Raw genomic sequence first — 12,659 nt, forward strand, 5'->3', positions numbered from 1 at the left:
GGGTAGCCATTCTCTTCTCCAAGGGATTGTCACTGACCCAGGGATTGAACCTGGGTTTCCTGCATTGCAAGCTGACTCTTTACCATCTAAGCCACCAGGGAAGCCCTAAGACCTCTTTAGATCTAGTTTATTCATTTTTATTGCTCACTGGTGTTCCTTTATGGGGATATGTCACAGTTTATTATACTCACTCACCCACTGACTCCTATTCTGTCAATTCCATTTTTGTCCTACTATGGGTGAAGCTGCCATACCTACTTTACCTGCGTAAGAGCTGCTCTAGGGTGGGTATCTGGAAGAGGGATTGCTGGCCACAGGTTGCATGCCTTTCAAAGGCCAAACAGCAGTATACAAAAGTTCTGTTTCCCACTTCCTCACGAACAACAATACCACCATCACATATGGCGGTAAGTGTGTGCCAAGCACCTTTCTCAACAGTTAACCTTTAGTGACTCATGTAACCTTACTAAGAAACTTTAAGTTAAAGATAGTTATCATCCCCATTTGACAGAGAAATGGAGACAGAGAGGGGACGTAACTGGCCCCAAGGCACCCAGCTAGAAATAGCAGAGCATGGTAAAAACCCAGATGAGCTGGTTTCAGAGCCTGAGCTGTTAACCACTCTTCTACAACTTGGTGTTTTTTGATTTTCAAACTGTTGCCAGTCCACAGCTGGGAAATGTCTGGTGTTTCACCCGTGCTGCCTGCTTTGGAGGGCTCTTGAGGATGTTGCCATCCATTTGTTGGCTAGTCAGGTGTCCTCTTTGGAAAAATGCCCCTTTGTAGACTTGGCTGCCCCTGAAATTCTGATCTTCAAAGCGAATGTTCCTGGAAACCAGAACTCCAGGCAGGGCCTGGCAGAGAACAGACGCTTGGTGAAAATGTACCGGCTAACTGGCAGGGTCTCTCACCTGCCCTTCCTCCCAGAAGCTTGATGCTAATTAATAAGCCTTCTGCTTGGATTACTGGCTGCTCACCTGTGTTTTGGGCAGCTCCCTGTCCCCAAAGCCATTTCCCTCTCTGTGATCCGACTCTCCCTCCCGGAGTTTCATCTCCTTCAGCTCCCCTTTCCCTTGTCTCTCATGAACCCCACTGGACATCGTGCTAACCTTCCTATCAGCCAACTTCACTCCCACCTCAGGGCCTTTGCATATGCCATTCCCGCTGCCTAGAATCCTCTCCCAGTGGTGGTTCCATCTCATGCTTCTAGCCTTGGCTCAAATGCTGCCTCCTCAGAAAGGCTTTCCTGACTCCTCGTGTAGAGAAAACAGAAGCACAAAGGGATTAAGCATAACTGTCAACAATTACACAGCTGCAATATTGGTACGATTCTAAAATCATGTTATTTTGCTATGTGCCTTTATTTCCATTTTTTTTTTCTAAAATGGTAATGTATTCCCTACATGAATTTTTTTAAACCAAATTTAAAATGAATTAAGAGCCAATTTCAAGAGAGTTTCTGGGGCTCTATTTCCCAATCCTGGCTCCATACTTCAGCAGGGTTGAAATAAGATCCTTGCATTTTACAGCCTCCAGGATTTCCTTTTTCCCCAACCCTACTCCCCTCCCTTTCCACTTGACTATTATCTGCCCTTGGCTCTGTATCATAAACCTGAAAGGAAAGCCTGGGATCCAAAAGTCCATCTGCTAAACAACCTCCCTCCCTTGTGGATGCTTCTGATCTGCAAACTGGGGATAATAAAAGCACTTACTGCACAGAATAGTTGTGAGGATTCAGCGTCTTGGTGCTTAAAAAAGTATAGCAGAAGGAAGGCTAGCAGAAGGAAGGAAGGAAGGCTACTATTGTGTAGCAGAAGGAAAGCTACTACTGTGTAGAAATCACACTGTGAGATGAGTTTGGAATCAGACAAACTCTGGATTAAAGCCTGGCATGCTGTGTGACCTTAAACAACCCCCTCGATGTCTCTGAGTTTCAGTCTCCCCATCTGTGAAATAAAGATTAAAAAATCCACAATAAGTCCACTAGAACGCCTTTTGCTAGAAAGAAGGAGTCAATAAAACTCAAACTGGCTTAACCAGAACAGGCTATCCTGCCTCCCCTCACGGGGCACCCAGCTCAGATCAGCTGCAGGACAGAGATAGTTCTAGTGACCTAATGGTATCACGAAGGACCCATGTTCTTTAGGTCTCTCCACTCTGCCGTCCACAATGTTGGCTCTCCTTGTCATCGCAGAATGACTGCCAAGAGCTCGCAGAGCTACCGGCATTCTCTTTCATGCCCAGTAGGAAAATAGGGTCACTTCCAGACCCTCTCCTGAAAGAGTGGGGACAAACTTCTTAAGATGCCTCTGGCAAATGTCTCCCCTTGGCCAGACTTAGGTCACAGGGTGGTAATGGTGATTTAATAGCTAAGTTGCATCCGACTCTTGCAACCTCATAGACTATAGCCTGCAACCTCATGGACTATAGCTCCTCTGTCCATGGGATTTCCCAGGCAAGAATACTGGAGTGGGTTGCCATTTCCCTCCTCCAGGGGATCTTCCTGACCCAGGTATTGAACCCGCGTCTCCTGTGTCTCCTGCACTGGCAGGCGGATTCTTGACGGCCTGCTGGGAAGCCCCATCCTATGTCATTACTGCGTGGCAAAAAGATAATGCTCAATCTGTGCTGACAATGCTTTTGGGGTGGTCTTTTCCCCCTCCTCAGTAGATGTGGTCCAGGTGAGGGAGACTCTCCATTTCGACTCCAAGAGCATTGTCCTCACCTGGAGTTTTGCATCCCTCAAGCCAATGTGATTGGCTCAGGGAAAGCACGTGATCCAAAGTGAACCAATGACAGGCAGCTTGAGAACTTTGCCGGTGTTGTCAGGGAGAAGGGTGCTCTCCTCTCCCTGGGATCACGAGCTGGGAGGACAGAAGCTGAAGACGTCTTGGTCACCTCATGGGAAGAGCCTGCCTCAGAGTGAAGCCAATGGAAGGGAAAGCAGAGATTGGGGGATGAAGGGAGGCAGAGACATGTTGACATCATCAAGCTCCTGAATACAGCTGAGCCTGAACCCATGATATCCCTGGACTTTTCCTTATGTGAACCAAAAAATCCTCTTTTAAACTAGTTTGAGGTTCCATTACTTGCAGTAATGAGTGTGGAGCCCAGTCCAGCTGACGCAGGCAATGAGAAAAAGGAGATAGTCCTCTGAGGCCAGGACCATACCTGCCTGAATCATCTTAGTGTCCCGAGAAGTATTCTATGCTTATAGTAAACAGACATATTCTCACACACAGAGGAGCACATTTCACACAAATGGAATCACTGTATATTTTCAGTTCAAACACCACTCCTTTAGAGAGGCCTCCCATGACCATGCCACCTAAGGAGTCCTTCCTCCTTCTCAGTCTCCTGCATCATAGTAATTTTCATTTCCTAGATGAACTTATTTTTTTCCTGTGAACTCTTTCTCTGCTTCCAGAGTTTCTGCTCTGCAAGGGCAGGGATTTTTCTCTGCTGTGTTCTTAGTGCTTTGAACAGAGGGGTGAAGTATTTGATACTTGTTGAATAAATATCATTCTGTAGTTGGTTTGTTTTTACTGAGCGCGAGCATCTCTCCAGGGTAATAGATATGAATCAGTCTTGGTCTTTGAGACGAACCCATGAAATTCTGTTGATTGGGTGGGCCATGTTTGTTTCCCAACCCTGTTGAATGACTGTAAGTGAAATAAATGGCCAGATGAACCAGAGGATGCGTGAGTCAGTACTTCCTCCCCTGCAACAGAATCAGGCAGGGGGATGGAGAACCTGCCCAGCTTTTAAGAGGCTGATTCACTGGGAGAGAAGCTGAGTAAATATGGTTAACTTCGTGTTCTCGCAAAAATTTCCCAGGCAAAAACAGTCTTCAAACACAAAAGGCGAGGACAGGCAAATAATGCACTGATGGCCTCTGCCGTGCAGGGTGGAGTTGGTTATTAAGGCCCACACCCCCAAATGGAATTAACTTGAAAAAATTTTTTTCTGGTTACAAAAGTAGCATTGGCTTACTAATATTAATTTTTTTTTCCGGGCAATACAGGAAAGCATGAAGAAGGGTGTGGGAAACAGTTACAATTTTAGAGCCATTTATAAACTATCTCCTAGATTTTTTTCAGTGCATAGAAATATGTTTGAACCCTAAAGTTCATTTGCGCTATATTTTAATTTATTAAGCGGTAGTAGCGAAGGCGTTTTGAGTACTGACAGGGCTCGTGTATGACTTCATTTTATCCTCACAATGGTTCTGTGCGATAAGGACTATCATGATGACAAACACTTACATAAGCACGAACTCTGGGAGATGCTGAGGGACAGGGAGGCCTGGCGGGCTTCAGTCCTTGGGGTTACAAAGACTTGGACACGACTTAGCAACTGAACGAACAGCAACAACCTTACAAATGGGGAAACTGAGACCTAGAGAGGTTGAGTGGGTTAGCCAAAGTCACACAGGCATATGTGGTCAACCTGGGATTCAGACACTGATAGTCTGGCTTCAAGGCCCATGACCTTAACCAGGGCAGAGCACAGGCCTTTCCTAACTTAATATCCATAGCTGCAAGTCATCATTTAGAGCGTCTGCATTTACTCTTCTATTAATGGATAACTGGGATGTTTCTACCTTTCTCCTACTGGGAAACAGAGATGAATTTCCCTTTTGGTCTTTAAGTGAGGTTAAAAACAAAACCAAAAGACCTTGTGGTTAGATGTCACCACAACCAGTATTTCCAACCCAGGAGAACCAACGAAGAGCAGAACAGAATTACTTGCAGCTAGTTGCCCCATTAGGTACACATATATTATCTGGGGGGTGGGTGTATGTGTGTGTATGTGACACATTTATTTAAGAAACATGTTCTTGGCATGGTCCTAGAACTTCATGGTCCAAGACTTCATGAATATCAGTTCATTTAATCGAAAAATAATACTCTAGTCTAAAAATATACAGTATAATACAGTACACTGAGGGAAACTGAGGCACAGGTAACTTGCCCGAGATGTTAGAAGTAACAAGTGGCAGTGCTGGGGTCTGGTCACTGGAAATTTGGCTCCGGCACCTAGTTTCTTAACTCCTATTCTAAATAGCCTCTGGGTCTACCCACCAGCCCAAATGAGCCAACCAGCCCTGCGATCCTCAAAGCAAACGTACATTTAGGGAGGAACCGCAGGCAGCAAAGTGAATTTTTTGTTTTTGTTTTTCTTTTAAATTACATCCAGCTCAGAGTTCTTAGGTCCTAAATCCATGCAGGCTCTGCGGTGTTCCACGCTCAGGGTCCCAAAAGTGAAGTCTAGACAGCAGCCTGTCTGTGTCCATAGCTGGAGGCTCTGGGAAGACTCCATGTCCGGGCTCGTTTAGGTTGTTGGCAGAATTCAGTTCCTTGCAGTTGTAGGAGTGAGGTCCTAATTTCCTTGCTGATTTGTTGTGGAGGGTATTCTCTCTGCAGCCAGACGTCTCCTATATTTCTTGCCCCGTGGTCTCTTCAAACTGCTATTTAATGTGACTAGATTAACTGTCCCATAGATTTGTCTTGAATAAGAATCAAAGGGACAGGGAAACCCCTTAGAAGCAGGTGCTCGGTTGGGACCTGTCTTTGTTTCAGTGTTGGTTGGGGCCCCCATGCTGATGTGAGGTGTCTCTTTCTGGAGGGAGCTGGATCATGTCTGGTGGATCAAGAAAGCAGAGACTTGGGACCTCCCTTGTGGTCCAGTAGCTAAGACTCCACACTCTCAATGCAGGGGGCCGGGGTACAATCCCTAGTTGGGGACCTAGATCCCACATACTGCAACCAAAGAGTTTGCATGGTGCAACAACAAAAAAAATCGAAGATCCCAAGTGCTGCGACTAAGACCTGGCATAGCCAAATAAATGAATACATAAACAAAACATTTTTTATAAAAAGAAGGTGAAGACGTCCCCAAGCCAGCCCACTGAGCCTTGACCCATCACACATACAGCCTTGGGGATGTATGAGGGGAGGCTTAAAGACTCCTTAGGAAAAAAGAAAGACTAAAGAGTGTTTCCTTGGAGAGAATTTTTTGTGCTACTGTGTGCCTAACACATAATAGGTGCTTAATCCACATGTAATGACCTATACCGGCACTATTTGAGGTATCAGAGCTTCTGAGAGTCTAAAGGAGATGATAGATAATAAGGAAGCAAATTTTTAAAAGAAACGATATTATGTTAAGTGAAAGAAGCCAGACACAAAAATGACACATATATGATTCTACTTGTATGAAACATTCAGAATAGTTAACCCATAGAGACAGGAAGTAGATTAGTTTCTACTGCTAGGGGATGGGGGGAGGAGAGAATGACTGCTAACAGGTACAGGGTTCCTTGTTGGGGTGATGGAAACAATTAGGAATCAGGCCGTGGTGATGGTAGCACAACATAATAAATATATTAAAAGCCACTGAATTATATGCTTTTGAATGCTAAAGTTTATGTTATATGAATTACATCTTAAAACTATTTTAAAAACATTTTAAAAAGAGAAAAACAGGATAATTTCACATGGTGATATGCACATTGAAAGATAAGAAAGTAAAATGTGCAGGAGATAGTAGCTGGTTGGGGAAAGTGGGCAAAGTGGTTTCTGAAGGTCCCTCTGAGGAAGTGACATTTGTTTTTGTTTTGGCCATGTCACAAGGCATGCGGGATCCTAGTTTTCGGAACAGGGATTGAATCCCAGCCTCCTGCATTGGAAATGTGGAGTGTTAACCACTGGTTTGCCAGGGAAATCCCCAAAGTGACATTTGTGATGAAACCTGAATTATGACTAGGAGGCTCTATATAAATATCAACAAGAAGGTTTTAGTAGATGAAGGCTCAGTAAGTGCAAAGGTCCTGAGTTTGGGGGATGAGCTTGGCACATTCAATGAACTGAAGTCCATAGAGTTGGGGTGCAGAGGAAAAGACACAAGAGATCAGAGACCTCTGCAGGGGCAGAAAGCAGACCAAACTGGGCACTGTAGATAACTAAGAGGACTCTGAGCTTTGCTCACAGTACAGTGGGGAGCCAGGGATGGTTTTGAGCAAAAGAGAAATGTGATCAGACAAATGCTTTAAAAGGACCACTTAGGGGACTTCCCTGGTGGTCCAGTGGCTAAGACTCCATACTCCCAATTCAGAGGACCTAGGTTTGATTTCCTGGTCAGGGAACTAGATCCCACATGCCAAAACTAAGAGTTTGCACGCAGCAACGAAAGATTCTTAGTGCTGCAACTAAGACCTGGCACAGCCGAATAAATTAAAAAAAAAAAAAAAACTTTTTAAAAAAAGGACCACTTGGACTGCCACATAAAGTAAGTAACAGGTGAGTAAAAGCAGAAGCATAGAATGTAAGCAAAGCCCTTTGACACCGCGCTGTGACTAGGAACATTTAGTAACTGCCAGTCATCTTCCATAAACTAGAAACATGCCAACTCGTCATATTTATTTGAAAACAGGAAGTCAAGGCCATGGTTATTTGATATTTCTGTCTGTGACACTGCCTCGCCTCTCCATTCTATGAGTCATCAAGCTCTGACAATGCTTCCTCCCCAGCCCGCCTCCCATCCACCTTTGTATCCTCTTCACTGCCCCTGCTTTGAGACCTGGTGACAGATGGAAACACTGGTTTCCAGGCTGCCCCCAAGCAGACCTTTTTTCCTTTCTCCTTTTAAAAAGATCCTATTTTTTTTCTCATTTCATGCCATATATCATTTGCAGACAAAAATTATTAAAATAATAATAAGTTAGGAAAATGGGGGGGATACCCAAGGTACACAATGCAGACACAATCATTATCAAAACAACATTTTAGTGTATAATGAACCTATCCTTTTTTATTTTTAGACTTTATTTGATCAAGGTTACACATGCACCTGAACTGAAGTATCAAATTTCCTAAAAACAGAAGTCCTCACTTCACTTCTCCCTCCCATTTTCCTCTCCCCAAAGGCAACGACTCTGACTCCTTTTAGTTAAATTTTTAAATATTCAATTTCATCTCTCTAAATAACATGCTTCTACTGATTGTCACTTCTAAACTTTTCGGTTTTCAGAATAATCTGCTTGAATCTTCCCTCATAGTATAATCCACTGGCTAAGACTCTGAGCTCTCAATGCAGGGGGCCTGGGTTCAATCCCTGGTCGGGGAACTAGGTGCCACATGCCACAACTAAGACCTAGTGCAGTCAAATAAAGAAATAAAGATTAAAAAAAAAAAGTAATCTGCTTTCCCACTCTTGGATATGAGGGTTCTGTTCTTTCCTTCTCTATATTTGGCCCCAACACATAGGTTTACACGCTTCCGACTCCCCCATCCTCTCAGGATAGGTATATGGTAATTTTGGTGAGACCAGTGTTTACTATTTACATAACTGTGACACATAAATACCATTCATCATTGAACGCCATGGCAAACTGTGATGTCCTTTAGCTTTTCCCCACAGTGCTTTGTGTTTTTTTTTTTAAAGTTGATTATCATCTTGTTCTCCCCCCCAACCCCAAGCTGACCTCATTTTCTCAGTATTTGTTATCAGTTTAACTCCAAGTTATTTGCCAATGGTCCAAGCATCCTCCCAGCTCCTTTGAATACATCAGAAACTCTATGTGTTCACCTTTGTAAAGACGTCTCCCTGGAGCCTTCAGACCTGCCAGAGCCTGGACCAGTTACCCCCTCTGGCGCACAACTGTCGTCCGAGGATGTCCTTTCCATCAGCTGGGAATTTCGTCTGCTTCTCCCACGTGCTGGGTTTGTTTTCTGGGTTCTGGGTCTTGTTCTTCCTTGTCTGACCACACACACACACCTCTGCAAGCGTACACACACCCTTTTTGGTGTAGCACAGCCTCCAGTAACTCCCCGAGAAAGGGCGTGTGGGAAGTAGAAGATTTTCAACTTCCCATATCTGAACATGGTTTTATTCTTTCTGCTCCCTTGATGATTGTTTGGCTGGGTAGAGAATTCTAGGTTGGAAGTCATTTTCACTCAGATTTTCGGAGGTGTTAATCCACTGCCTTCTTATGTCTGCGTTTTTGAGGAGAAGTCCAAAATTATTCTGCTTTCATTACTTTAAACGTGACCCATTTCCCCTTCCCTTTGCAAGTCTGTTCTTGGTATTTCAAAATTTTACAGTGATGTTCCTTGCTATGAATCTATTTTTATTCAGTGAGCTGGGCACTCAGTAAAGATTTTCAATTTGGAAACGCATGTCCTTTCATTCTGGAGAATTTTTGTGAATTATTTTATTGGTGATTCCTCTCTTTGTTGCTCTTCTTTCCTGATAAAAATCTGTTTTTCAGATATGAAATTTTTTTAGACTGGTCCCCTAAACAACTTCTCGTTTTTCTCCTATTTTCTATCTTTGTCTTTTTGTTCTACTTTCTGAGACAAACCCTCACATTTATCTTCTGTTCCTGTTGTTAATTTTTTAATATCTCTGGTTTTAATTTCCAAGAAGCCCTTAAAATATTCCCACTTTTGATGGCATCTTTTTCTTGCTTCAGGGTAACTCTCTGAAAAGTTGTTTTTCAATTTTTGTCAGTTTTTTTTTCCCCTTCCTGTATTGTGTCTATTTCCTTTAGTTACTTTTCTCTATTTGCGATGGTCTCAATTTTTCATTTAAGAGGGTGTTCTCAGGTGTCTGATATTTCTTGATTTTCTGCTCATATTCAAGAGTAGGGGACCAAGAAGCTGATCACTGTACATGTTGGGAAGTGGGCTGTTGATATTGAACTGGGCCATTTGTTGGGATTCTCCTGATGTTAAAACATACTTAGGTAATGACAGAAATTAACACAACATTGTAAAGCAGCTATGACTCAATAAAAACAAATAAATAAAAATGTATTTAGGTGATTCCTCTCAGTCTGGCCAGATTTTTTTTGGAGAAGACTCTTCCAGTCTCCTACCTGGAGTGGAATGGCCTGGGGAAGACCGCTTCATATGATTTGCCTGGCCCTTGATGTGAGCCTCGGGGCCAGCCCTGCAGATGTGGTGAAGGACTGGGAAGGATATCTCAGCACGCAGGCCCCAAAAGGCTCCTCCCAAAGATTCCGTGTTAAATTCCTGGAAACTGTGAGTGTTAACTCTTTGTAAAAAAAGGGTCTTTGCAACTACGATGTTAAGACTTTTTTTTTAAAAAAACCATGGACCATATATATGTATTTTTAATGTGGACCATTTTTAAAGTATTTACTGAATTTGTTACAGTATTACTTCTGTTTTACATTTTGTTTATTGGCCTCAAGGCATGTGGGATCTTAGCTCTCTGTTTTTTAGTTTTTTACACTATAGCATCTGTGGGCTAGTACTGTAACCTTGAGCTTTGTGTTCAGTCAAGTCTGACTCTTTGTGATCCTATAGACTACAGCTTGCCAGGCTCCCCTATGGAATTTTCCAGCCAAGGAAATTGGTGTGGTTGCCATTTCCTCCTCCAGGGGATCTCCCCAACCCAGGGACCTATCCTGGGTCTATGCACGTCTCCTTCACTGCAAGCAGATTCTTTACTGCTGAGTTACCGGCCCTGACCAGGGATCAAACTGGTACCCCCAGATTGGAAGATGGAGTCTTAACCACTGGACCACCAGGGAAGTGCCAAGTCAAGGCTCTTGAGATGAGGAGATAGTTCTGGCTTATACAGGTGGGCCTTATGTGCCATCACAAATGTCCTTCTAAGAGACAGGCAGATGGAGATGAGGAGCTTGGAGGAGAAGGCAGTGCGAAGACGGAGCAGAAAGAGATAGGGCCACAAGCCAAGGAATGCTGACAGACACCAAAAACTGGAAGAGAGAAGGGCTGGATTCTCTCCCAGAGCCTCTGGAAGAGGATGGCCCTGCCAACACTTTGATTTCAGCCTTTTGGCCTCAAGAATTGTAAGAGGATATAGTTCTATTGTTTGAAGCCATACAGTTCATGGTAATTTGTTACAGCACTCTCAGGAAATTAAGACACAAGATTTCACTTAATCCGCCTGTTTTCAACATAGTACCTCTGCCCTAAAATGTGCTGGGGTCCCCACCCCTAGACCCTCTGTTTTATTGCCTCCAAAGAAGAAACCTCCAGCCTTTTGCTGAGATAGGTGCCCAGTTACCTAGAGTTGGGTAGGGGCTGGGAGGATCTTCAAATTTGACTGCTTCTTAAGTAGACTTTTAGGCAATTTCTTTTATTTCCCAGCCTCCACTCTGAGGCCCACTCCCCTGCCCATTCAATCTTACTTTCAGAGTTACCTGGTGCCACCAACTCCTGACGCTTTGGGAGGAATTTCTGGGGGTAAGTCAGGTTGGCCTTGACTTTCCCCACTGCTCCCTGATGTTTGGGTCTTCTCAGCTCTGCTGATTAATCTGTGTGCTTTCTCTTCTCCAAAATGTCCTCACTCTTGTCTCCTCTCCTGTTCTCCAGTCCTTAAGGGTTAAAAAAAAAAAATCCCTTAATTGTCAACCTAGTGGAGTCAAGCTTTACGCCAACTTTTTCAGTCTCCTTTTTCACTTTCATCAAGAGGCTTTTTAGTTCCTCTTCACTTTCTGCCATAAGGGTGGTGTCATCTGCATATCTGAGGTTATTGATATTTCTCCCGGCAATCTTGATTCCAGCTTGTGCTTCTTCCAGCCCAGAGTTTCTCATGAGGTAATCTGCATAGAAGTTAAATAAGCAGGGTGACAATATACAGCCTTGACGTACTCCTTTTTTTTTTTGGAACCACTCTGTTGTTCCATGTCCAGTTCTAACTGTTGCTTCCTGACCTGCATACAGATTTCTCAAGAGGCAGGTCAGGTGGTCTGGTATTCCCATTTCTTTCAGAATTTTCCACAGTTTATTGTGATCCACACAGTCGAAGGCTTTGGCAGAAATAATGTTTTTCTGGAACTCTCTTGCTTTTTTGATCCAGCAGATATTGGCAATTTAATCTCTGGTTCCTCTGCCTTTTCTAAAACCAGCTTGAACATCTGGAAGTTCTCAGTTCACGTATTGCTGAAGCCTGGCTTGGAGAATTTTGAGCATTACTTTACTAGCGTGTGAGATGAGTGCAATTGTGCGGTAGTTTGAGCATTCTTTGGGATTGCCTTTCTTTGGGATTGGAATGAAAGCTGACCTTTTCCAGTCCTGTGGCCACTGCTGAGTTTTCCAAATTTGCTGGCATATTGAGTGCAGCACTTTCACAGCATCATCTTTCAGGATTTGAAATAGCTCAACTGGAATTCCATCACATCCACTAGCTTTGTTCATAGTGATGCTTTCTAAGGCCCACTTGACTTCACATTCCAGGATGTCTGGCTCTACATGAGTGATCACACCATTGTGATTATCTGGGTCGTGAAGATCTTTTTTCTACACTTCTTCTGTGTATTCTTGCCACCTCTTCTGAATAGCTTCTGCTTCTGTTAGGTCCATACCACTTATGTCCTTTATTGAACCCATTTTTGCATGAAATGTACCCTTGGTATCTCTAATTTTCTTGAAGAGATCTCTAGTCTTTCCCATTCTGTTGTTTTCCTCTATTTCTTTGCATTGATCGCTGAGGAAGGCTTTCTTGTCTCTCCTGGCTATTCTTTGGAACTCTGCATTCAAATGGGAATATCTTTCCTTTTCTCCCCTGCTTTTTGCTTCTCTTCATTTCATAGCTATTTGTAAAGCCTCCTCAGATAACCATTTTGCCTTTTTGCATTTCTTTTCCATGGGGATGGTCTTGAT

Source organism: Cervus canadensis, chromosome 10 (genome assembly GCF_019320065.1).
Source record: "Cervus canadensis isolate Bull #8, Minnesota chromosome 10, ASM1932006v1, whole genome shotgun sequence".
NCBI classification, from domain to species: domain Eukaryota; kingdom Metazoa; phylum Chordata; class Mammalia; order Artiodactyla; family Cervidae; genus Cervus; species Cervus canadensis.